This window comes from Cebus imitator, unplaced genomic scaffold (genome assembly GCF_001604975.1).
Source record: "Cebus imitator isolate Cc_AM_T3 unplaced genomic scaffold, Cebus_imitator-1.0 Scaffold37, whole genome shotgun sequence".
Lineage (NCBI taxonomy): Eukaryota > Metazoa > Chordata > Mammalia > Primates > Cebidae > Cebus > Cebus imitator.
This window is the reverse complement of record NW_016107352.1, coordinates 3,576,128-3,598,107: the sequence shown is the minus strand read 5'-3', so window position 1 is coordinate 3,598,107 and position 21,980 is coordinate 3,576,128. Positions and strand designations below refer to the sequence as shown.

Here is a 21,980-nt window from a genome sequence, read left to right as displayed (position 1 = left end):
AAAGCCACACCTTGGTTACTTTCTCAGCAATCATTACAATGAGAGATTATCATCAGATGCATGTTCAGGAGACATTCTCAGATTGTAGTTAACTTGGATGACAAGAAGGGGTGGGGGCACTGGTGTCCTGGGGCAGCATACTTTAGGAGCTGAGGCACAGTCCCCTTGGGCATGCCCCCAATACGGCTGCATGCCCAGACAGAACAGACCCCTAGTGTCCCAAGCAAGGAATTTTCAGTTTCAGTTTCAGAAATGAGAAGGTAGGTCAGGGGGAGCTTAGCCATTTTTGTGTTTCTTTCTCTCTCTCTCTCTCTGTCACACACACACACATGCACACACACAAACCCCACATTCACAAATCTGCAGTTGCTTTGAGTGGGGAAAACATTTTATTTTTATCATGTAGACATGGCCAAAATATTCTGAACCCATTAAAAACTTGGAATAAGATGTAGCCTCTGTTCCAGAAGTACCTGTTCTTTTTATTCCTCCATGGAGATAACTGCATACAATGGTCCTTAAAATGATATGACTGTTTCTCCTTAGAATAATTACCTGTTTTGAGGAAAAGGAAGAAATATTACATAAGGAAAGCAGCTTCAAGATTCCTGTGTGGATTGTTATGAAAAAAAGTGCTTGAAGAGGACACATCTATTCTACGTAATAAGAGACTTCAGTTTAAGTTCCAGTTCTACCAATGCACTGGCTGTGAATGGATTTACAAAAAAAAAAAATCTTTCTTAAACTGTTTGCTTATCTATAAAGTGGGCACACCAAAGCCATTTGGCTGCTTCCCAAAATTGTCATGAGAATCAAATGTAGAGCACTATACAAGAAACATAAAAGTAAAGTACAAGTATATAAAACTATCTAGGGTGAATTACAAACAAGTCTGTGCCCAGTTATATCTTAATAATACATAAAAATTGTTGAAAAGCAAAACTGGCATTTTGCTCCACCAAAATGAGCTAAAACCTTGAATCATGCAATGTAGTTATAGGGAAACAAACTTTATATCTTAAGATAAACCTACAAAAAATTTCTTCAAACTGTGTTACTTGTCTACCACTAGTCTACAAAATAGACAAAACAAAAAACTTTTTCTGTGAGTTACTGACTGTCTAATAAAACAACTTTATTCCTGATTTTACAATCTAGATATATGATGAGCCTTGTAGGTACTAGTGTAGAAATTATGTATTTTATCATCATCATCATTATTATTATACTGTAAGTTCTGGGATACATGTGCAGAACATGCAGGTTTGTTACATAAGTATATATGTGTCATGGTGGTTTGCTGCATCCATCAACCCATCATCTAGGTTTTAATCCCCGCATGCATCAGGTATTTGTCCTAATGCTTTTCCTGCCACCCCCGACAGGCCCCAGTGTATGATATTCCCCTCCCTGTGTCCATGTGTTCTCATTGTTCAATTCCCACTTATGAGTGAGAACATGCAGTGTTTGGTTTTCTGTTCCTGTGTTAGTATGCTGAGAATTATGGTTTTCAGCTTTATCCATATCCCTTCAAAAAACATTAACTCAAATCTTTTTTATGGCTGCATAGTATTCCATGTGCCACATTTTTTTTAATCCAGTCTATCATTGATGGCCATTTGGGTTGGTTCCATGTTTTTGCTATTGTAAATAGTGCTGCAATAAACATACGTGTGCATGTGTCTTTATAATAGAATGATTTATAATTCTTTGTGTATATACTCAGTAATGGGATTACTGGATCAAATGGTATTTTTATTTCTAGATCCTTGAGGAATCACCACACTGTCTTCCACAATGGTTAAACTATTTTATACTCCCACCAACAGTATAAAAGTGTTCCTATTTTTCCATATCCTCTCCAGCATCTGTTGTTTCCTGACATTTTAATGATCACCATTCTAACTGGTGTGAGATAGTATCTCATTGTGGTTTTGATTTGCATTTCTCTAATGACCAGTGATGATGAGCTTTTTTTCATATGTTTGTTGGCCGCATAAATGTCTTCTTTTGAGAAGTGTCTGTTCACATCCTTCACCCACTTATTGATGGGGTTTTTTTTTCTTGTAAATTTGTTTAAGTTCCTTAGAGATTCTGGATGTTAGTCCTTTGTCAGATGGATAGATTGCACAAATTTCCTTCTATTCTGTAGGTTCCCTGTTCACTCTGATGCTGGTTTCTTTTGCTGTGCAGATGCTCTTTAGTTTAATTAGATCCCATTTGCCAATTTGGTTTTTGTTGCCATTGCTTTTGGTGTCTTAGTCATGAAGTCTTTGCCTATGCCTATGTCCTAATGGTATTGCCTAGGTTTTTATGATTTTAGGTTTTACATTTAAATCTTTAATTCACCTTGAGTTAATTTTTATATAAGGAAGGGGTCTAGTTTCACTTTTCTGTATATGGCTAGTAAGTGTTCTCAGCACAAATTATGAAATAGGGAATTCTTCCCCATTGCTTGTTTTTGTCAGGTTTGTTGAAGATTAGATGGTTGTAGATGTGTGGCATTATTTCTGAGGCCTCTATTCTGTTCCATTGGCCTATGTATCTGTTTTGGTACTGGTATCATGCTGCTTTTATTAGTGGAGCCTTGTAGTATGGTTTGAAGTTAGGTAGCATGATGCCTCCAGCTTTTTTCTTTTTGGTTACATATGAAATTTAAAATAGATTTTTTTTAGTTCTGTCAAGAAAGCCAGTGGTAGCTGGATGGGAATAGCATTGAATCTATAAATTACTTTGGGCAGTATGGCCATTTTCACAATATTGATTCTTCCTATCCATGAGCATGGAATGTTTTTCCATTTGTTTGTGTCCTCTCTTATTTCCTTGTAAAGTGGTTTGTAGTTCTTCAAGAGCTTGTTCACGTCCCTTGTAAGTTGTATTCCTAGGTATTTTATTCTCTTTGTAGCTGTTGTAAATGGGAGTTCACTCATGATTTGGCTCCCTGTTTGTCTATTATTGGTGTATAGGAATGTCTGTGATTTTTGCACATTGATTTTGTATCCTGAGACTTTGCCGAAGTTGCTTATCAGCATAGGCGTTTTTGGGCTGAGACAGTGGGGTCTTCTAAATATACAATCATGTCATCTGCAAACAGAGACAATTTCATTTCCTCTCTTCTTATTTGAATACCCTTTATTTCTTTCTCTTGCCTGATTGCTCTGGCCAGAACTTCCAATACTACATTGAGTAGGAGTGGTGAGAAAGGGCATCCTTGTCTTGTGCTAGTTTTGAAAGGGAATGCTTCCATCTTTTGCCCATTCAGTATGATACTGGCTGTGGGTTTGCCATAAATAGCATCATTTGAGATACGTTCCATCAATACCTAGTTTATTGAGTGTTTTTAGCATGAAGGGGTGTTGAATTTTGTCAAAGGCCTTGTCTGCATCTATTGAGATAATCATGTGTTTTTTGTTATTGGTTCTATTTATGTGATGGATTATGCTTAATGATTTGCATATGTTGAACCAGCCTTGCATCCCAGGGATGAAGCCAACTTGATCGTGGTGGAGAAGCTTTTTGTATTGCTGGATTTGGTTTGCCAGTATTTTATTGAGGATTTTCACATCAATGTTCATCAGGGATATTGGCCTGGAATTTTCTTTTTTTGTTATGCCTCCGCCAGGTTTTGTTATCAGAATAATGCTGGCTCCATAAAATGAGTTAAGGAGGAATCCCTCTTTTTCTATTGTTTGGAATAGTTTCAGAAGGAATGGTACCAGCTCCTCTTTTTTGTCTTTGGTAGAATTTGACTGTGAATCCATCTGGTCCTGGGCTTTTTTTGGTTGGTAGACTATAATTACTGCCTCAATTCAGAACTTGTTATTAGTCAATTGAGGGATTCCACTTCTTCCTGGTTTAGTCTTGGGAGGGTATATGTGTCCCAGAATTTATCCATTTCTTCTAGATTTTCTAGTTTATTTGCATAGAGGTGTTCATAGTATTCTCTGGTGGTAGTTTGTATTTCTGTGGGGTCAGTGGTGATATCCCTTATATAATTTTTTATTGTGTCTATTTGATTCTTCTCTATTTTCTTCTTTATTAGTTTGGCTAATGGTCTATCTACCTTTTTAATCTTTTCAAAAAAACCAGCTCCTGGATTCATTAATTTTTTGAATGGTTTTTCATGTCTCTGTCCACTTCAGTTCTGCTCTGATCTTAGTTATTTCTTGTTAGCTTCTGCATTTGTTTGCTCTTGCTTCTCTATTTCTTTTAATTGTTATGTTAGTTTGTCGATTTTAGATCTATGTATTCTTTTAATTCAGTGATCCAGTCCTTGAGAAATGTTCCAAGGTGGGGTAAGGAAGGCAGTCTTTGTGTCCTCTGCACTGACCACCACCACAGGTAGGCTTCTTCCAGGGAGCAGGCATGGTTCAAGGTAAAGCAGCTCCCTTCTGTGGAGAAAAATCCCCAACGAGAGACACAGCCATGGGGCATCAGCAGGCAAGGCTTCTGGCAGCTGAGCGAACTTGTGCTTTAGTGTTGGAGTGGGATTCCAGAGGCACATAACAGTGACCACAGTAAACAGTTCCCCAAAAGTTGGATTACTGATGAAAGTATGAGTTTATATTGCAGTATAGGTTAGCAAATTGTTTTCAAAATGTTGTATAATGTGCACTTCCATCAGCAACATATGAGAATGTCTGTTTCCCTCAATACTCCCAATACTTGGTATTATTACTTTTCCAAATATTTAACAATTACACACTCTTCTTATTTTAAGCATTTCCCTGATTAAGACTAACGTTGAATATCTCTTTATTGGTGATACTTACTTCTGCCTTGGTAATATTTTTGTGTATGTATGTGTATGCCCTGTACTCATTTTTCTGTTGTGTTGTTTCTTTGTATACAAATGCCATTAATTCATTGTGAAGTGTTGTGGGAGAGTCTCTTAAAATCTGTTCTCCATTTTGTTGCCTGGGCACATGGCTAGAGCACAGTCCCATCTCTTTTGCAGTTACATGTGATTATATAACTAAGTTCTGAACAGTGGGTTTTCAGCAGAAATGCCTTTGTTATGCCTCCTATTTGCCTTTTATCCTCTTCTTCAGTGGACCCAGTTATGGCTATGGTGGAGCTTTGAGGTAGCAGGAGACTGGATCCCCGAATCACCATGTCGGGTAGCTGTCTGCAAACTGTGAACCCCTACTCTGGACTATTAGATGAACAAACAGACCTCTGTTATATTTGAGTTACCGTACATTTTTGGAATGTACTATTTGTTTTAGCAGTTTAGCCCACCCTAATACAGCTGTATTGTCTAATTTATTCTTAGTCCATCATATGTATTTGACCACATATCATGATGTCTTTAAAGGCTGCTTAGAGAAAAATGCACATGCAAAGGGATTTGAAAAGGGAGGCCAAAGAAGCAGGAGGGACAATAGGATATGCAACATTGTGGAAGCCAAAGAAAAAAGTATTTCAAGAAACAAGCCACGATCAGTCATGTATCATACTGTTGAGAGGCTAGGCAGAGGCTAACAAGTTCTTGATGACTGGTTCAGTGCAAAGAAACCTCTGGAGTCAGGATTCCATGACAGAAGTATTAGAAAGATTTCTTGTGATGAAGGCACCTTAATATCTAAAAAGTGAATGATCTACTAAATGTCTGTCTTCTGCCAATGAACGTGCCAAACCTGTAAACAGTCTGGAAGTTGCCCACCCATGCCCTTGAATGCAGTAAGAGCACTGTTCAGTCTGAAGTGTTGATCCATACATCTCTGCAGGCCTAGACATCTGGGCGATTCCAGCTCAGCCCACTAGAATTCATCTGCAGGCAGGTCCTATGAACCACCATTAATACTCTTAGAAAGCCACGCTGGCCATTCACACCTGAACGGACGGTACCCTTCACAGAAGTCACAACATTCATGAGTAGCAAGTTCTTACCTACTACTCCCTGCTGTCTGAATGTGATATATCAACTTTCAATTTTTCACCTATACTTTATTAACTCTCATTTTCTCAGATGAGACTCTGAAAATTACTACTAGGGACAGAACATTCTGGGTTACTGAATCTCAGGACACAAATAAACTCTCTCACTTACAAGAAAAAAAAGCATGGTAAAATTTTATTGCACATCCCAGTTAAGGAGTTAAAATTAGAAAAAATATATTTTGTCATTTTCTTCCTCTCTCCCAGGCTGGAGTGCAGTGGTGCAATCCTCAACCTCTCGGCCTCAGGGGATTCCCTCATCTCAGCCTCCCGAGGAGCTGGGACAATGGGCACACACCATCACACCTAGCTAATTTTTGTATTTTTAATAGACACAAGGTGTTGCCATATTGCCCAGGCTGTTCTTGAACTCCTGAACTCAAGCAATCCACCCACCTTCGCCTACCAGAGTGTTGAGATTACAGGCGTGAGCCACTGCACCTGACAGAGAAAATTAATCTTTTAAATTAAATGACCATGGAGACAATTTATCCACCATAAAAGTGAGAAATGAAAAGAGATTCAGACATTCAAAAGACATCAATACATATGCTTATTAAAAGTATATGGTATTGTGCTTTAAAAACCTGAAACTGAAGGTGACTTTTATAATTACCTATGACATGTGAAGTCAGTTATCCTTAATACATTCAGAATGACACATTACGAATGAATAGATATTAGAGCTTTCTGCTCTGCTGCTTATAGAAACATCTGATGAAGGACAAGCACTTGGATATGTCACCTATGTCTTAAGAAAAAATAATGAAAAGACAATAGGAAAAGGTAGAGTTATTCTATGCTTCATGTTTTTAGTAATTCTGAGCATGAAATTATTTTTTGAAGAAAATTTCATGTTTCTTAATTCAAAATATGTAACAAGTTTCACCTACAGAGTTTTAAGAAGCTTCAGTCTTACTTGATTCAAAATGCTTATTAGTTCCTGGCAATTAAACAGCATACACGCTATCCATTTTAAGGTAATTTATCTCTAGTTTCTTCATAGGAAATTATTTAGAAAGCCAAATGGAATTTAGCAGTAGAAATGGAAATAGGGTCTATTCTTTTACTTCTGCCTTCCCATTATATAGTATTAAGGTTTTAAGGCATTTCTTTCATAATCAGTTTTATAAATTACTCCTATTAATTAGCAAAGAAACTAAGGGAATATTCACATTCTGAACAACAGAAATTATCCAGAATTCCAAGACACTAATTTATTCCATAGAATTTTGAATGGATTACGTATGAAGTTGTTTTGTTTTTGCATCTACAGAATGAAAACACAGAGATCCTTAATGTTATCAAGGATATCTTCAATGTGTAAAAAAAATTATTTATTTATCTTTTCAGATTTTATTGCTGTCCTGCATATTTAAGTAGACCTTTGTGTCTGCTGAGTAGAATGTCATGGAAGGGGAACCCATGATAGCCTGCTGAGTCTAGATCTGACACACATATTACATTGGCAAATAAATACCATCCTCAGAAATCCATTGCACTTAGTCTCTCCTTCTCTTGCAGTGATTGTCACAGTCTACTTTGTTTTCTTGTTACTGCTGAATGTTTTTCTACTTCTCTGGAACATAAGTTCTTCCAGACAAACCTGTTTTTTAGTCTTCACTGCATCCCCTCAGTGCCCTGCATGTAGTTGGCTCTCAGCACAATTTTGATGAATAAATGACTTCCAAGTGATCTAAAGCATGTTCCACTTGGCTTTCTTAAAAAAAGTTAACCCAGCCGGGCGTGGTGGCTCACACCTGTAATCCCAGCACTTTGGAAGGCCGAGACAGGTAGATCACAAGGTCAGGGTAGATCACGAGACCAGCCTGGCCAGCATGGTGATAACCCGTCTCTGCTAAAAATACAAAAAATTAGCCGAGCATGGTGGCACATGCCTGTAGTCCCAGCTACTCAGGAGGCTGAGGCAGAAGAATTGCTTGAACCCAACAAGCAGAGGCTGCAGTGAGCCGTGATCGCACCATCACACTCCAGCCTGGGTGACAGACACTCCATCTCAAAAACAACAACAACAACAACAAAAAAAAAACAGACAAAATAGTTTTGTATATGAATGATTTCCCTAACAGATGTAGTAAAACGCTGCTCCCAGCCCTAATTAATTAGACTAGGAGCAAGGCAGAAAACCCTGGTAAATAATTAGGCATTATTAGCTTTGTCATCACAGTGGAGGGCAGTTTACTTAGGACGGTACAGAAACCTAACTCATGGAGCTGATTATTGGTCAATACATTTCGACATTGGTCTTTAGAAAAATCATAATCAGACTTGCACAGTATGCAGAACTACTCTTCATGATTTGTGGTATTTTCTCTAAATACTTTGCTAAAATATTACTGGTGTTATACACACACAAAATAAAAGTGCAGTATTTTTTAATTTAATATAATTCCTTCACATTTTTCTACTCTTTTCTTGGTCAAAATATATCTCTGTCTCTATCTGTATCTCCACATATTTGACTTTGTAAGCTCTCTTCCATGCCCAAATCTGGCATATTTCTGTGTACTTCCCGAGGGCCCTCTATAAATATTGCAACTAGTTGATTAACTATGCAAGAAGGCTTCCCAGATGTTGCTAGTCTGAAATTTTACTCCCCTTATGCCTTAAATGCTCATTGTAACACCACTTTTTGTGGAATAGAATCATGTGCGATGATGTCTTGAGAGACAACTACTATAAGGTTCTTTCTAGCACTTGTATAAATAAACGCCATTGGCTGAGTGATATTGTTTGGCTCTGTGTCCCCACCTAAATCTCATCTCAAATTATAATCCCCATGTGTCAAAGGAGCAACCTGTAATCTCCATGTGATTGAATCACAAGGGAGGTGATTGAATCACTGGGGCGTTTTCTCCCATGCTGTTCTCCTGAGAAAGAGTGAGTTCTCATAAGATCAGATGGTTTTATAAGAGGCTCTTCCTCCTTCACTTTCTCCTTTCTCTCCTGCCACCACGTAAGATGTGCCTGCTTCTCCTTCCACCGTGACTGTAAGTTTCCTGAGGCCTCCGCAGCCATGCAGAACGTGTCAATGACACCCATTTCCTTTATAAATTACCCAGTCTTGGGACTATTTTTATAGCAGTGTGAAAGCAGTTTAACGCAATGTCTTCTAATAAAAATGTTGCCATTTTACTTCATGACAAATTATGGTATAGTAAGGCTTTGGTTCTTTCATCATAAAATAATTGGGATTCTTTCTGTTTGACTGAAAAACGTTGTGTTGATAGCCTTAAAACTATTTTTCTTCAGTTGCATTTATTATATTTATAAGTTGTAAGGACATTTCATGGAATTCCAGGCTATATTAATTTAGAGGTGAGCCTCTGGGAAGATAATTGGTCACCAGTGGCAGTGAACCATTCCTTTGTGCATCTTTAACAGCTCAAAAGCTTATAGTTTCAGGCCTGAATGGAAGCTTGAAGGTAGAGTCACACCACCTGCTGCTTGAATAATCCAGTTTTCACTTGACAGTCCCAACTTTCAAATATTTAAAGACATCATCATATCACGCCTCTTCTCCCCAAAAACTCCAGATCAGACTAAGCTAAAATTAAGTTAGAAGATTTTCCTCATGTGATATAGTTTTAAACCTCCTCACCCATCTGAGTTACTGTCTTGGAGTTGGATTTGAATGCTAGCCGCATTAATTTATTATGTATGTAAAGCTGGACATGTTTTAAAAAACATTTTGAACTTCAGCATTTTTTAACCTGTAAAATGGGGATAATAATAATAATAATACTTATAGAGCTGTCAGGATGATTAACTGAAATAATCAATGCACATGGCTGGTGCTTAGTAAGTATTCACTTCCTTCTCATTTTTAAAGTGATTTGTGGAATGGTCATATTCCATGAAGAAAGGTGTTGTGATTAAATTAGTCAGAAAAATAAATAGGGTTAAGCAAAGTTACTTAGATTTTCTAATTACATGGTTTTCAGAGCCTTTAACAGGTTGACATGCTTTGTGAATCTCCAAATAAATATGGTTTGAAGCATTTCCCAAGTTTATTTGACCACAAAACCCTTTTTGAGTAGTACACAGAATAACATCTTGTGTTTTTCTGAATATGATGTGAGAAAGGTTGTCCTAGTGGGATCTTTGGATGCGTTGCTTTGCCCTCTGGGCATGTCTGGAAGTATGATTGTCCCTCTGGGTCCTAGGAGTAGCCCATGCAGGGAAATTTATTCTGTGCAAACACAAAGAGGGAAAATATTTTCCCTCTGCTTCAAGTAAGAAAATAGAGTCAGCAATGAGCTAAGGGCTTAGGTCTTTTTGTTTCATCTATGATGTTGAGGTACAGTCCTCAGGTTTGCGAAACTCTGAGGAATTACTGTAATGAAAATACTATGAGAAATAAATTCCTAGGAAGGAGGAAAAACTGAAGATATTATATGGTGGGCTAGGCAGAATGCAGCACGCTGTCCCCTTGCATGAAATTAAATATTTTTGTTTATATGATGGAAAATCTGTGCTGATTCATTCTCATTAAGGCTTTACCAAGTTCATCAGAAAAAGTTTATAGAGACTTTGGGGAAAACTCAACAGGGGGGAATTTCCTGTTGGGGGCTGGAGGTGGGGAGCCAGTATTTTCCCTTTATTGGGGTTTGCTTTGTTAATTGGTGTTTGAAGAAACCCCATTTCTTTCATAGTTGAAGCTAAGCAGAATTAATGTTAATTAAAAAATCATGTTAGCATTCCCAGAGCACATTCAAGCCATTAGTTGGGAAAAGGCTTGTCTAAAACACTTCTCTCATGGCTTCGTTTGCATGGGGAACTGACGGGTGGGAAGTTTCACCAGGACAAGAGAGGGAGCTGACAGTTTATTTCTGGAACATAGAAGGATGTGTTTCAAAAGACATTCAAAATAAAGAACACACCAAAATGTACCAAAAGTGGTTTGGTTTTCTGTTTTTTTAAAGCAAGGATGGAGCCATGCTTGAAACCTGTAAAACAGGATGCTTTACCCAAATGTGAGTTGGGGTGGAAATGCGTGGGGAAGCGTTGAGCCTGAGCCTGTGATTGTCAGTATTCTATAGAATGGTTTTTAAACTTTGCTATTTGAAGCAGACTATCTTTTTACTTGCTTGTATAAATCTGTACTGGGGTCTTTCCATTTCATCTTCTTTAAGGACTATTTTACTTCACACACAGAGGACCTCAATAAATAGATACATTGCCATCAAATCCCTGAGGTCTGTGTATTTCCCTTGGGTATAATTAACTTTAGTAGCTCACTAGACCTAAACAACCACCTCAGACAGTACAGTGGGGGAAAAGCAAAATCCTGAATATATTTTTCTGTGGGTTCTGGAGCCCACTGATTATTTTTGTTAAGGTATGAGTTACATGTTATAGAATAAGAATGTCTAATATTGAGTTACATTTAGGTAGAAGTCAACTGTCACTAACAGCCATTCTGAAATGTGAAATGACTTTCCAACTCAATGAAAATAATCATTTGATTGTTTATCCATTGATGTATTCCTCGTTTCTTTTTAAAAACATCTGAAGAGGCTTATAACGAAGATTATATAGAAAATCAGTTTGATAGTGTAAACCTAGAAAATTGCAAATGGGATCTGTAGAAAGATGTGGTAGCAAATCTGCTAACCTGGCAGGCTAGTGCGGCTGCTCCAACTGAGTGTCCATTTTGATTCTGGGCTTCCTGAAAGGCAGAATTAAAAGGGAAACATTCTTGAATTATTTCCATTAGAATTGAAGAAACACAAACAAATTCTTATTTGAATGCAAGTTTTTCTAGCACTAAATTCTAAAGAAAAGAAATTTTGTCACACGTGCTTTTATAAGCACGTGATTTCTCTTTTAAAAAAATATTTTTTAGGCACACAAATGATTTATGAATACATTTAAACAACACAGAAGTATATAGATTAAAAAGTTCAGGTTCTCCTTCATCCTTGCAACTTCACCCTTTCACTAAAAGTCTGGTGTGTGACATCTCTGAACTTTTTCTAAGACCCCCTTCATTTCCTACCACTTGCCCCATGTGTACCAAATACAGCATATACAGGGATCATATATATGGATTATTCTTCAGCTTACTTTTATTTATTTATCTATGCCTCGATGATCATTCATATCAATATAAATAGTGCTATTTTGTTTTGTAAAACTACTATGTGAATATTCTAAGATTTATATTCTCATATGTTTGAGTTGTATGCAATTTTTCCTCATTTGTTTGTTTGTTTATTTTTTGAGACAGGGTTTGCTCTGTTGCCCAGGCTTGAGTTCAGTGGCATGAACACAGCTCACTGCAGCCTTGGCCTCTGGGGCTCAAGTGGTCCTCCCACCTCAGCCTCCCAAGCAGCTAAGGGTGGCTAACTTTTAAATTTTTTGTAGAGACCAAGATCTCACCATGTTTCTCAGAATGGTCTTGAACTCCTGGGCTCAAGTGATTCTCCCACCTTGGCCTCCCAAAGTGCTGGGATTGCAGATATGAGCCACAGTAACTGGCCACAATTTTCAAATATTACAAACAATGCTATAATAAACATCTTGTGCATGTGTTTAAAAATTTTTGTCTAGTGGATATAATAGACAGAAGTCAGAAAACTGGGTCAGAGGGCATATGCATAACAAAAATGACAAAGGGAGACCTTGTGATTAAGGGCAATGAGTTCTCAAAATCAGTAACTCTCAAATTCTTGGTATGAGTGTGTTACTATAGGTGCTCATGATCCTTGAAGAACATTCTTACCTACTGTTGATGATAATTCTATCATAGGAACACGCCTCCTGTCATACCACGTGACATCTGACTTAAGCAATATAATGAAGAATCACAATTTCACATCTCAAAGAAGCCAGCCTGGCACACCAGGATCAGCTGCTCCTAAGGATGTTTGTTTTCAATATCTTGTGACTTGTTCATTTTGTTCTTGACTATCAGCATTTATGAGCAGATAAATAACACCTGTAAATAAATAAAAAAGTACTTGAGTTTTTTTATTATTATTATTTAGAGTGAAAAGAGATCTGTTGCTGGATTTTAGAAGTTGAAAAATCTAAGTTTGGCATGTTGCAAAGGAAAATTGTTTGAGAAACACTGCTCTAGATTAAGTCAATGGCAAAAATAAGAAATGAGTTGTTATATATAATACCACCACTGAAAGACCCATATTAAATTTTTAGCCAGTATTCCTTCAAAAAGATATGATGTCCAAAAGGACTTTATAACAAATTTTAGGTGAATTCCAGGCTGATAATATTTTTAAGCTTTTCTAACTTATTTATATAGTTCTGAAATTTACTTCCTGCTTCCAAATCAGTTCATTTGAATATACACTATCAGATTTTTCTTCTGTTTGAAAAAACTCACGTCTTTAGCTGATATTTCTGACTTTTTTTTAATATTGTCTGAGAAGCAGAATGACTTCTTCCAGACAGGGATATAAACAATTCTAAAGCAATACTGAATAAACAGAGAGCTGCGGAAGCAGACTATAGTGTGTTTAAAAATTCCAAGGTTGTTCCTGGTACAACATGAGCATAAAGGAAACAGAACTTCAGTCTTAAGGTAAACACTTGCATCTATCAAATGCATACATCTTATCCTCTGTGAATTTGATGTCTTCTGAAAGGGAAGATTTAAAGTAAGTTGTATTGTGCAGAAGGCTTTGAGATTTAAGGCACTCAACAATTCCACTGATCTAGTGCCCCTTTATCAGCCCCCTTTTACTTGCTTCCTAGATTAGCCTCATTCATTAATTATTCTGGTCATACTTTAAGTAAAAGAGGAGAAAATGCAATGGCAGCCAATCACTTCAGAACTATAGACTTTACAAAAGAGACAAATGATGAGTACCCCCAACAAGCATGTTTATTTACAATATCCATAACTATAGAATACCCACAAAAATATGCCTTTGGTCTTTATGTTTTCTAAGTGGGCATTCAGTTGATTATTAGATGCTTTTAAGGATGTTAATATGTATGAACACTTCCGTCTTCCTTTACCCTATTCATATGTCCACATGATATTTTCAGAGATTCTGACTTGGGAGATCTGAGGTGGGGAAATTCTGATGAAGGGTCACTGTCTTAGAGAGTACCTTCATTCTCAGATCTCTCATTTCTTATAGAAATCATATTCCTCATCTGGCCAGTCTTGTAATACCAGAATCTAGTGATGATCACCAAGAATGAACAAGAGAGAGCTGTGTCACTAAATCCCTCTCTTCCCAGTTTTCCTTGGATTTGCACTCTCACTTGATAATTTGAACCCTATGGCATGGCATTGCATTCCTGAAAACTGACTTTCATATCTGTATGCTGTTATTAATATTATGTATTTCTGGGCACAATGGTACATGCTTGTAGTCCAAGCTACTTGTGAGGCTGAGGGGGAATGATTGCTTGAGCCCAGGAATTCAAGGCCAGCCTGAGCAAAGTTGTAAGACCCTGTCTCTTTTTTTTTTTATTTTTAATTTTACATTAGGTGTATACTATATCCAGCATTTCTCCCCATGTTATCCCTCCCCACCCTCCCCACCCCCTGCTTACCCTCCCCTACCCCCCCTCAACTGCCCCCAGTGTGTGATGTTCCTCTCCGTGAGTCCACGGGTTCTCATTGTTCCACACCCACCTATGAGTGAGAACATGCAGTGTTTGGTTTTCTGTTCTTGTGTCAGTTTGTACAGAATGCTGGCTTCCAGATTCATTCAAGTCTCTACATAGGACACGAACTCATTTTTTATGGCTGCATAGTATTCCATGGTGTATATGTACCACATTTTCTCTGCCCAGTCTATCATTGATGGGCATTTGGGTTGGTTCCAGGTCTTTGCTATGGTACACAGGGCTGCAATGAACATACGTGTGCCTTTATAGCAGAACGATTTATAGTTCTTTGGGTATATACCTAATAATGGGATTGCTGGGTCAAATGGAATTTCTATTTCTAGATCCTTAAGAAATTGCCACACTGTCTTCCACAATGGTTGAACTAATTTACACTCCCACCAACTGTGTAGGAGTGTTCCTATTTCTCCACATCCTCTCCAGCATCTGTTGTACCCAGATTTTTTAATGATCGCCATTCTAACTGGCGTGAGATGGTATCACAATGTGGTTTTAATTTGCATTTCTCTAATGACTAGTGATGATGAGCATTTTTTCATATGTTTGTTGGCCTCATATATGTCTTCTTTTGAAAAGTGTCTGTTCATATCCTTTGCCCACTTTTGAATGGGGTTGTTTGTTTTTTTTCTTGTATATTTGTTTTAGTTCTTTGTAGATCCTGGGTATTAGCCCTTTGTCAGATGGGTAGATTGCAAAAACTTTTTGCCATTCTCTTGGTTGCTGGTTCACTCTAATGATGGTTTCTTTTGCTGTACAGAAGCTCTGAATTTTAATTAGATCCCATATGTCTATCTCAGTTTTTGTTGCCATTGCTTTTGGTGTTTTAGTCATGAAGTCCTTGCCTATGACTATGCCCTGGATGGTTTTGCCTACATTTTCTTCTACTGTTTTTATGGTGTTAGGTTTTATGTTTAAATCTTTAATCCATCTGGAGTTAATTTTAGGGTAAGGTGTCAGGAAGGAGTCCAGTTTCTTTCTTCACATTGCTAGCCAGTTTTCCCAACACCATTTATTAAACATGGAGTCATTTCCCTACTGCTTGTTTTTGTGAGGTTTGTCAAAGATCAGATGGTTGTAGATGTATGGTGTTGCTTCTGGGGCCTCTGTTCTGTTCCATTGATCTATGTCTCTGTTTTGGTACCAGTATCATGTTCTTTTGATTACTGTAGCCTTGTAATATAGTTTGAAGTCCAGCAGTGTGATGCCTCCGACTTTGTTCTTTTTGCTTAGGATTGTCTTGGGTATGCAGGCTCTCTTGTGATTCCATATGAAGTTTAAAGTGGCTTTTTCCAGTTCTGTGAAGAAGGTCATTGGTAGCTTGATGGGGATAGCATTTAATCTATAGATTACTTTGGGCAGTATGGCCATTTTCATGATATTAATTCTTCCTAACCATAAGCATGGAATGTTTTTCCATCTGTTTGTGTTCTTATTTCCTTGAGCAGTGGTTTGTAGTTCTCCTTGAAGAGGTCCTTTACATCATTTGTTAGTTGTATTCTTAGGTATTTTATTCTCTTTGTAGCAATTGTGAATGGGAGTTTGCCCTTGATTTGGCTCTCTGTTTGTCTGTTACTCGTATATAGGAATTCTTGTGATTTCTGTACATTAATTTTATATCCTGAGACTTTGCTGAAGTTGCTTATCAGTTTGAGAAGGTTTTGGGCTGAGACAATGGAGTTTTCCAGATATACTATCATGTCATCTGCAAATAGAGACTTCCTCCTTTCCTATTTGAATACTCTTTATTTCTTTTTCTTGCCTGATTGCTGTGGCTAGAATTTCCAATACAATATTGAATAGGAGTGATGAGAGAGGGCATCCTTGTCTAGTGCCTGATTTCAAAGGGAGTTCTTCCAGCTTTTGCCCATTCAGTATGATGTTGGCTGTAGGTTTACCATAAATGGCTTTTATCATTTTATGATACGTTTTGTCTATACCTAGTTTATTGAGAATTTTTGCCATGAAGTGCTGTTGAATTTTGTCAAAGGCCTTCTCTGCATCTATTGAGATAATCATGTGGTTTTTGTCTTTGGTTCCGTTTATGTGATGGATTACATTTATGGATTTGTGTATGTTGAACCAGCCTTGCATCCCTGGGATGAAGCCTACTTGATTGTGATGGATAAGCTTTTTGATGCGCTGTTGCAATTGGTTTGCCAGTATTTTATTGAAGATTTTTCCATCAATGTTCATCATGGATATTGGCCTGAAGTTTTCTTTTTTAGTTGAGTCTCTGCCTGGTTTTGGTATCAATCAGGATGATGTTGGTCTCATAAAATGAGTTAGGGAGGATTCCCTCCTTTTGTATCATTTGATACAGTTTTAGAAGGAATGGTGCCAGCTCCTCTTTCTATGTCTGGTAGAATTTGCCTGTGAACCCGTCTGGACCTGGATGTTTTTTTGTTTGATAGGCTACTGATTGCTGCCTCTGCTTCAGCCCTTGTTATAGGTCTATACAGAGTTTCAACTTCCTCCTGGTTTAGTCTTGGTAGAGTACAAGTGTCCAGGAATGTATCCATTTCTTCCTGGTTTACTGGTTTATGTGCATAGAGCTATTTTTAGTAATCTCTGATGGTAGTTTGTATTTCTGTGGGATCCATGGTGATATCCCCTTTATCTTTTTTTTTTTTCATCTGTTTGATTTTTCACTCCTTTTTTATTAGTCTGGCTAGTGGTCTATTTTGTTGATCTTTTGAAAAAACGAGCTCCTGGATTTACTGATTTTTTGAAGGGTTTTTTGTGTCTCTATCTCCTTCATTTTGGCTCCTATCTTAGTTGTTTCTTGTCTTCTGCTAGCTTTTGAGTTTTTTTGATCTTCCTCCTCTAGCTCTTTCAATTTTGATGATAGGGTGTCAATTTTAGATCTTTCCTTGTTTCTCATGTGGGCATTTATTGCTATAAATTTCCCTCTTGACACTGCTTTAAAGGTGTCCTAGAGATTCCAGTAAGTTGTGTCTTCACTCTGATTGGTTTCAAAGAACATCTTTATTTCTACCTTTATTTCATTGTTTATCCAGTCGACACTCAGTAGCAAGTTGTTCAGCTTCCAAGTACTTGTGTGAGTTTGAGTGTGTTTCTTAATCCTGAGTTCTAGTGTGATTGTGCTGTGGTCTGACAGACTGTTTGTTATGATTTCTGTTCTTTTGCATTTGCTAGGGAGTGATTTGCTTCCAATGATGTGGTCAATTTTAGAGTAAGTGCAATGTGGTGCTGAGAAAAATGTATATTCTATGGATTTGGGGTGGAGCATTCTGTATATGTCTATTAGGTCCGCTTGGTCCAGCTCTGCATTCAAGTCCTGGATGTCCTTGTTAATTTTCTGTCTCATTGGTCTGTCTAATATTGACAGTGAAGTGTTGAAGTCTCCCCCTATTATTGTGTGGGAGTCTAAATCTCGTTTTAGATCATTAAGAACTTGCTTTATGTATCTGGGTGCTCCTGTGTTGGGTGCATATATATTTAGGACAGTTAGCTCTTCTTGTTGGATTGATCCTTTTACCATTATGTAGTGTCCCTTTGTCTCTTTTGATCTTTGTTGGTTTGAAGTCTATTTTATCAGAGATTAGGATTGCAACTCCTGCTTTTTTTTGTTCTCCATTTGCTTGGTAAATCTTTTTCCATCCCTTTATTTTGAGTCTTTTTGTGTCTTTGTATGTGAGATGGGTTTCCTGAATATAGCACATGATGTGTCTTGACTTTTTATCCAATTTGCCAGTCTGTGTCTTTTGATTGAGGCATTTAGGCTGTTTACATTCAATGTTAATATTGTTATGTGTGAATTTGATCCTGCCATTTTGTTACTGGCTGGTTTCTTTCCTGTTAGTTGACTCATTTTCTTCATTGCATTTTTGGTCTTTGCCAACTGGTTTGCTTTTGCAGTGGCTGGTACTTGTTCCTTTCCATGCTTAGTGTTTCTTTCAGGAGCTCTTGTAGGGCAGATCTGGTGGTGACGAAATCTCTCAGTAATTGCTTGTCCGTAAAGCGTTTTATTTCTCCTTCACTTATGAAGCTTAGTTTGGCTGGATATGAAATTCTGGGTTGAAAGTTCTTTTCCTTAAGGATGTTGAATATTGGCCCCACTCTCTTCTGGCTTGGAGGGTTTCTGCTGAGAGATCTGCTGTGAGTCTGATGGGCTTCCCTTTGAGGGTAGCCCGACCTTTCTCTCTGGCTGCCCTTAGCATTTTTTCCTTCATTTCAACCCTGGTGAATCTGACGATTATGTGCCTTAAGGTTGCTGTTCTTGAGGAATATCTTTGTGGAGTTCTCTGTATTTCTTGAATTTGAACGTTGGACTATCTTGCTAGGCTTGGGAAGTTCTCCTGGATAATATCCTGGAGCATGTTTTCCAGGTTGGATTCATTCTCCCCATCATGTTCAGGTACACTGATCAAGCGTAGATTAGGTCTTTTCACATAATCCCATATTTCTTGGAGGCTTTGTTCACTTCTTTTCCCTCTTTTTTCTCTTGTCTTGTGTTGTCTTTTTATTTCATTGAGCTGATCTTCAATCTCTGATATCCTTTCTTCTGCTTGGTTGATTTGACTATTAAAACTTGTGTTTGCTTCACCTAGTTCTTGTGCTGTGCTTTTCAACTCCATCAAGTCATTTACGTTCTTCTCTAAGTTGGTTATTCTAGTTAGCATTTTGTCTAACCTTTTTTCAAGTTTTTTGGTTTCTTTGCATTGAGTTAGAACGTGTTCCTTTAGCTCAGAAAAGTTTGTTATTATCCACTTTCTGAAGCCTATTTCTGTCATCAATTCATCACACTCATTCTCGGTCACATTGTGTTGCTATGTTGTTGAGGAGTTGTGATCCCTTGAAGGAGATGAGGTGTTCTGGTCTTTGATGGTTTCCTCATTTTTTCGCTAGTTTTTCCCCATCTTTGTGGATTTATCTGGCTGTTATGTCAGGGAGCTGCTTGATGAGGTCACTGGTCTGCCTGTCGAGGCGCTACTGGGTTTCTAGGGACTCCTTCAAGTTACTAGGGAAGCGTCCTGTGTCTTTTTTGTTTATACTGGGAGATTAGGCCCACCTCTTCTACTGACCTGTAGGCGCTGCTGTTTGGTCAAGAATGCTGTCCTGTTGCTATGCAGGCTTCCTGTGTTTTTTGTTAAAACATGTAGCCCAGTCCCACCCCTCTAATGGTGGGTTGTGCCCTTCCTCCACTAGGCTGGATCATTCAGGGTTCAGTTCAGACTGTGGCACTGGTTGCGTAACCCGCTAGAGTCAGAGCTTCAGCCCTCTGGAGTTTGTTGGGAAGGGTAGGAACCTGCCCAGCTGCAACCAGCCATCTCCCCCTTTCAGCTTCCTTTCTCTCTGGTCATGGGGTAGGGCCCCCCCACCAGCTGCTCCATCTGTCCTCCTGCTTACAGCTTCCTCTCTCTCCGGGCAGGGTGAGGGGCGATAGCTCGGTCCACAGGCTCTCCTGGCCGCCTTTTGTGCTTATTCGTCTTCTAGGTCTATGTGCCAATCTGGGACACCATCCTGGATTATTATTCAACTCTGCGCTGGTAATTCCTAGCATTGACTGGCAAAGATCCGCTGTTCTATGTATTGCTGAGGCTTTGGGGGAAGCGCTGTATCTGGAGTCAAGTGCCAGAGGGGGAGCCTCTGACTCACCAGTCAGGTGCACTTTCTGGGTGAAGCAGTACCCATCCCCACCTCGCTCTGCCTTGCCTGGGCTTTGCTCACAGTAGGACCAGACCCATTGTAATGCCCCTGGTATCTCGGTTGGAGCTAGGAGATCTCTGGATTTCTGTGTCTCTCTTGCTGGGTCTTACCCATGATTACCCAGGATTACCCTCCTACCCCAGCTCTTACTGACCCATCTATACAGGCACAAGCTGGTCTGGGGTTTATTCTGGATTCATTTTGAATTCTAGGTCATGTTTTCCACCACAACCATAGTACCAAGATTGATAGGGATCCTAGCATATCTTTTATATCTCCTTATAAAACTGACTTGAAGGCCAATTAGCAAATTCCAAAGTTTCCTCATCTATATAGAGGAGCCACTACTGATACTTCTCAGAGTTGTGTTGTGAAGATTAAATGAGGTAATATATACAAAAAGCTTAGCATAATTCTGTAAGCCAGGGTAAATATCTGGTAGTTATCTGGGAGGAAAAAAATACCAGATACAAAACAAATCTTGAAGTTCATTGAGGCAGACTTACAATGAAGGCTCATTTGCCCTTCTCCCTCCCCTCCTTTGGTTTTAATTCTTCTTATGTAATATAAAAGTGGGAAAATGAGGTACAAAAAGACTAATAGTTCTCAACACTATCACCATCTATTAATGCTCCCCAGTTTATAAGATGAATAATGTACATTAAGCATCTACACCAAACAACCTCCGTGAGGCACACAAACTAGTTGGAATCCAGTGTGAGAGTGAAAAAGCAAAGCCACCTTTGCATAGTGTACAGTTATTGTGGTTAGAATGACATTAGGAATGATGCAATAGACTGACCTCCCTCCATCAATTTATAAAGGATCCCTTCAATATTATCTTGATTTACTTTCAGGACCTGGCCCAATATATTGTGCATGTCTACATGGTTTTGGTTAACCCCCAGCACTACAAGCAGTACAAGACAGGCTGGAGAAGTAGTTACCCAACCAGTTAAAAGTCCAGTTTCTGAGACACAGCATCAGCCTGCTGGGCATCCAATTAGATCCCACAAGACTTCTACCCTCCGATGACTTAAAGCCCAAGGTGGTCCAGTACATTCTAGACTCACTGATTAACTCAAACAGTTCTTGTCCTACTTCTCCATTATGATTGCATTCCTCAGCATCAGAATTACAATGTTTTTCAGTAGTCCAAGGCTGATAACATCTGAAGATCTTTAAATAACCTGTTTGCCTCTGGCTCATTGCCTCTCCACCAGGATCTACAATGTTTATTCTTGGTAAATGTTGATGGTTCTAACATTGTAACATGGGCACTCGTACCACTGAATCGAACCCAGTTTCAATCTTATAAGTTCTTTATTTATCATACGTTCTTGAAGAATAGAAAAATGACCTGGAAAAATACTTTTTGGCAACTGAGATCATATTAGAAGCCGATATAAACCATTCCATGCTTATGTCCACTAAATAGCTTAATAGTCTATCTAGTGGGTGTTGAATATGCTGCTCCTCAACCTTACCTAATTGTACTTTCAGATACTGTACCTCTCAAGCTTCTGCAATCAATAATTTTGTGTCTTTCACAGGCTACTCACTGGGACAATGTGAGTGGCACAGATGAGGCAGAGAATAGAGAAAAGATTCCAAGGGCTTCTGGATCAGGAGTAGGTCTATAAGATCCTGTAAGATCAGGGGACACCTTCATTGTATAATCTCTCCAGAGGCAGCGTTTAAAGGACTGAACTATTTACTCAACACATTCGTTTAACAAA

The 21,980-nt window shown here is 38.4% G+C and overlaps 1 long non-coding RNA gene across 1 annotated transcript; it reads right to left on the bottom strand.

The window, feature by feature from the left end:
* Nucleotides 1–6,366: 6,366 nt before the first annotated feature.
* On the bottom strand, nt 6,367–12,901 carry LOC108301855. Its single transcript, XR_005199617.1, has 3 exons — nt 12,689–12,901; nt 11,579–11,632; nt 6,367–6,691 (listed from the first exon to the last, which is right to left on the bottom strand). It is a non-coding gene; the product is annotated as an uncharacterized LOC108301855 (long non-coding RNA).
* Between the last annotated feature and the right edge of the window lie 9,079 nt (nt 12,902–21,980).